Genomic DNA, 6,012 nt, shown 5'->3' on the forward strand with positions numbered 1-6,012 from the left:
AACTATCGGCTGTAACATTAATCTACTGAAGATTTTGACAGTAACCATTTTCTGTCAGACTCGTCATTTAATTAAAATGAAGTGACCAATAAATGTCTGGATGCGGCTAATAATAATAATGCCAAGTATTTTAAACTGTTGTATTCAAACTCGAGCTTGTATTAAATTCAAACAATGGTTATTTGTGAGCCGTGACAGTTTATATGGCAACATTATCAATTTATTAATTCCTAATTGTATATTTTAAGATAATAAAACTTTTTTATAATATTGACGATCGTTTTCATTAAGTCCTCCATAATGACTAGTCTTTGAGAGATTGTAGAAGTCACTATTTTGAGAAATTGTAGGCTATATTACTTTTTTTTTTTTAATGAAATAAGGAGGGCAAACGAGCAAACGGGTCACCTGATGGAAAGCAACTTCCGTCGCCCATGGACACTCGCAGCATCAGAAGAGCTGCAGGTGCGTTGCCGGCCTTTTAAGAGGGAATAGGGTAATAGGGGAGGGTATATATGGAAAGGGAAGGGAATAGGGGAGGGTAGGGAAGGGAATAGGGTAGGGGATTGGGTTTCCGGTAAACTCACTTACTCGGCGAAACACAGCGCAAGCGCTGTTTCACGCCGGTTTTCTGTGAGAACGTGGTATTTCTCCGGTCGAGCCGGCCCATTCGTGCCGAAGCATGGCTCTCCCACGTATAAAATCTCACTTTCATCTACATTGTAATTTGTACATAATACTACAGATACGAATTATTACTCGTGTTGAAACCAGAATACAACCAACGACTGTTAAAGTTAATGCTCGAATTAGTATCACGTTACCTCTTTCGTTTTTCTTATGAAGAAAGAGAAGCCATGACAATTTAACAAGCTGTTAACACTAACAGACGTTGGTGAAATTGGGGCTAATACTAGCCACATTTAAAATCGATATTTTTTTTATAATTTCAACCCGAAACGTCCTTGAATTGACGCAACTTTTACTCTTGAATTCACAAATTAGATTAATTGCTTTAATAACATTATAAAATAGAATATACTCAGATAAAAATACAGTATCCGAAAGGATGTGGCAGGCATTTAACATTTAAAATTAAACCATAAAACACATGCTCAAGGTAATAGAGGACATTTAAGTGAACTTATTGAAACAAGCCACTGCCAAGCGACAGTCAAATATCAAGCTCAGATCTACAAGGTTGTTGGCGAGTCGATGACATTTTCATGGGGTGCGGATGCGAAACTGTTGTTACCGAGATGGCGGCTGCATGAAATGTAACCAGCGATAATTAGGCTACATACTTATGTATAATAATGTAAGATGTTGACAGGAAAGCTGGTGTGAAATAGCTATTTTTAATAAGAAATATTACGTAAAGGTTGGAGCAGAGGGCGTTGGGCGTGACACGACATATTAGAATTATGTTCTCAGCAGCATGAACAGTAAACTTTTTTTTACTGTCTTTGCTGGTGCTGCACTCTAGCGTGAAAACATTGCAATGATATATCCTATTCTTTTCCTGTCTCTTTCGTTAATTCTATCTCTCGGTACAGTAAAGAAGCGCGATAACATTATATTTATGTGCGAGTAGAGACGACAAGTAGCGAAAAGTGAATGTACGAAAATCTGCGAACCGGACTTTAGGAGTAAGAATAAAACTTTTTTAGTCATCGTTTTGTTTATTTCGACTTACATCCTAGACTGTAGCTATAATTAACTTTATCTAACTATTTGTACCTACGTTGATTTGCTGGCGAGGCTACTTTGTGGCCGCTAGACGATGGACAATACAATATGTTATTATAATAATTAATCGAGATTATAGACTCTAGACCACAGTGGGCGATTTCGATGGGTTTTCACTGCGATCAAGCCCACTGTTATCAAGGATCACTAACCTCCTTTCTATAACAATATTCGAACCATGTTTTCAGACGTACTTATTATTCAATATGCTCTTGTCTGATACGTTAGAAAAGTCACTTGACAGACAAAAACAAAACATTATACATCTATTATAACGTCTGTAGATACATTGTATTTTAATAAGACGTAAGGAAGTAGATACTTAATTATAGTCAAAGAGACCAGTGCTTAGCTCTGAGACTGCAGCATCCGGCAAAAGTGAAAGGAAGTCGGCGTAGATTATACAACAGTTCGCGATCGTTATGTCGAGTCAGCTGTTGTGCAGACTTCATCCTTTGACCTCACTTGAATTTACATTACGAACATTATAGCCAATAAAATTACAATGTCATAAAATTACCGTAGTTGTTGACTTTCGACATCGAGAGTAGAAGCTAAAGGGCCCAAGACTCACCTGTGTTCTCTCGCTTAGCCGTCTTAATACACTTCCTGGTGGTATTTGGCATGCACTATAAAAAAATTTATTCATCGTCGGATGGCGGACCTTCCTATTTTGGTAGAGTTACATCAAGTTCAGTGATGGTATATTACCTAATTTAGTAGAAAAAAATTATATTTGACCGGGTAAGTCGGTTGACTTCCCCGATTAAATAACTTACTAACTACAATGAATACTTAAATTAAACAACATTGTCAAATATTATCATACTTGAACAGTCTCTAGAGTGCAATATTTGCTATCTATCTAAAAGCTTGTCTATCTTATTAGACTATCGTTTCACAAAAAGCTCGAATAATGTAATTTTTTTTAATGAAATAAGTGGGCAAACGAGCAAACGGGTCACCTGATGGAAATGCAACTTCCGTCGCCCATGGACGCTCGCAGCATCAGAAGAGCTGCAGGTGCGTTGCCGGCCTTTTAAAAGGGAACATAAGAAGAACAGTTACCCGGAAGATGGCCCTAACGGTCCGAATCGCATTTCCTAAAAATCTCCGATCATAACAAAGAATTTATTGCAGTCGCGTTTGGTCATGGGGCAATAACCGAAATATTAACGAGACAAACTCGTTATTCAAATGTTCAAATTATTCAAAATTAACGTTTTGTTTTGTTTATGCTTGTGTGTTCAACCTAAATACCACACCTCCAAGTTCCTACATTACGAGTACCATCATTTGCAAATCATCTGTCATAGTATTATGATCACTTATGCATAGTTAAGTTAATAGTTAAGCATAATGAAGGCAATTTAATTGAGTGAACCACCTAATTACTTTTTAATTTTAATTATGATTATTATTATTCAGTTATCCAGGGCCCGATCTAAGGGGGGGCGAGCCGGACATTTGCCCAGAGCGGCAAAAATGAGGGGCGGCGAAATTGACTTATTCCTATCTTCCAACCTAGCCATCCACCACTTAAGTTTGAGAATTTTACCAACTAACCTACCTTAAGTTTGCTAGTGGAAATATTTGAGTATTTTATTTAAATATTCCTCCCATTTTCCCCCAACAAATATGTTTCCTGTATATGTAAAGGGCGGCGAAAATGATCTTTGCCTGGAGCGGCTAAATGGCTAGATCGGGTCCTATGGGTAATCCATTAAAATATATTAAAAACATCGACGACGGGAATTTAATTTGACATTTAGCAATCATAATAATATAATATAAGTACGCATTTACTTTGTTTTATTTTTTGGTTGTTCAACCTAGGCATGTAATTATGAGTAAGGCTATGTATTATAATTTACAATTATAATATACAATCGCTATTATGACACTAACGATCATTGCCTTATAAGGTCGGAAGTAAGGGAATCTTTTGTTTCAAAATTTATTTACTACATTGAATTATTACTCAAGAATAAAATAGCACGTTGTCCTCAGAAGTAAGGACGCGATATTAATGACTTCCTGTGGTAACTTCTTCTGTCAATGTCGGCTTATTGATTTCTTTATCTTTCGATCCCATCAAAGCCCATACATTGGTGTTTATTTAAATAAGTGTAATAAAATCAAAGCTGTTTAGTGCATTACTGATAGCATTAGCTAATTATATCGGTAAACTTCACATCTTAGCTAACTTTTAGCCGGCTAAATTGTACCACCCTAGTAAAATGTATGTCATGTTTATTAGGAGGACACCTTAATACAAGTAGACTCTTGTGTAATACGCACAGAGCCGTCGCTAGCAGCTGACATAACAGCAGTAGCGCACTCACTCTTACGTCACGAGGCATTGTACTCCATGCTTCATAGAAGCAACACAACTAAATTAATGAGCTACCAGCTATACTTAGAACTAAATCAAGCTATAGTCCATACTTTTTCGAAGGAAAAATATTACTAGTTTGGCTAGTCTACCTACTTACTACAGCAGCCACAGGGGCCACCGTAAAGCACTTTATAATTTCTTACGGTCTTACGGATTTAAACACCTATTGAACAGTTGATTAGAAAAAAAAAACAGTACAAAATGGTCTCAAAACAACTGTTCAATAGATGTTTAGATCTTTTGTAGTAAGACCTTTAGAGTTTAGATACACGTAGAGAATTATGGAATTGGAATATTTTATGGAACAATGCCTATAGTTACATGCTCATATTGTTCATCACAGTTCCCAACGATAGGTGACTCCGAGTCTGAGAGGAGAATGGGAGTTGCATCAAATCATGGATGCCATAACCATATTTTTGAGTACAAAACGACGACTAGAGCCGCTGTAGTTAATGATTACATAAATTATTATTTTCTCTTTAATCACCTTGTTTATAATATAGATCTAGACAGCCAACATCGGTTTCTCTGTTGTGTCCGCACCAAGTAGAGCGTAACGACACGAGACGCAAGTGTAACATCTTAGCACATATTTTATACAGTCGCATTCATTAGGCTAACATTGTTACCCACAAAATATAGCCCGTAACTTGCTTGCGTCGTTTTCCACTTGGTCACCGTAGTCCGTACATTTTGCTGCAATATAAACTATTCTATGCCCCTTCCCGAGGCTCAATGGTATCTCCATTCCAAATATCATCGAAATTAGTTCAGCGATTTGGATGAAAAGAGTTAGGTAGCGGACAGAATAGACGCTTTAGCATTATTCGTGTACTCCTAAGTCCTACTACTCTCCTAACCTTTTCCTTATCAACCTATCGCGATGTTTCAAAGATGTAGAGGTCAAGAAGCTTATGTTATACATTTTAATATTATACATCGGAAGTTATAATTTTTAACAACTACAATTTTCTAATTTTGGTTTTACAGAAAGTGTTGTGTAGTATAGACTAAGATAATGTAACCCACATAGGTAATATTTACTATAGACACATTATAGAGTACTATGTGACGTAAGAGCTCTCTATTAAAATGTTTTTTAATATTCGACCCACTGCAGCACTCATCGCTTAGAGCATTACACAACTGAACAAATTAATCGAATAATAACAATATTATTAATTGCTAATACATTCATTATTTAATAGTTTAACGAGAAATATATTATAGTACGTTGCTCTACATAAAACTCGCATAATGCATTAAATGTAGAGCAGTAGGAAAACCTGTTTAAAAAAATAGATACGAGTATATACATTTGTGAATTAATTTTCGCAAAAGTTCATTATGTAGAGAAAGTAGAGATTTTTAGACTCATATTCTCATAAACAGCGAAAGTGACCGCAGACAGTACTAGACTGATCCTAGGAATAAATTAAAATTATGGAGGATATTAAAATTTAATGTGAAATCATAATAAATAAGTATTATAAATGCGAGAGAAATTTATTTGATGAAATTAAGCCCTCGAAAACTTTGGGACGTGTGACGGTTTTGTATCTACGATTTTCCAACGCACGTGACGACGTGTAATGTCCCTTTAATTTTAAGGTAAGTAACATAAACACCTTGACTATGTACAAAAGTACAATCAGTTGTGATTCAGTATTATAACCAATCCTTGACATTAAGAAAGCCCTTCGCTGCACACCCGGAATGAAAGGCTAACTAAGGTCTCTGATGATGGAACAAATAGGTATAAGCTACAAACTTCTTCAGTCTTCCTTCTGTGGCCGAAAATCGCAATAATGACGTAACGAATTCCCGTTAAGGTGAAATCTCCAGGACAACGAACAGGTTCC

The sequence above is a fragment of the Aricia agestis genome, chromosome 1 (assembly GCF_905147365.1).
Source record: "Aricia agestis chromosome 1, ilAriAges1.1, whole genome shotgun sequence".
Classification (NCBI taxonomy): Eukaryota; Metazoa; Arthropoda; class Insecta; order Lepidoptera; family Lycaenidae; genus Aricia; species Aricia agestis.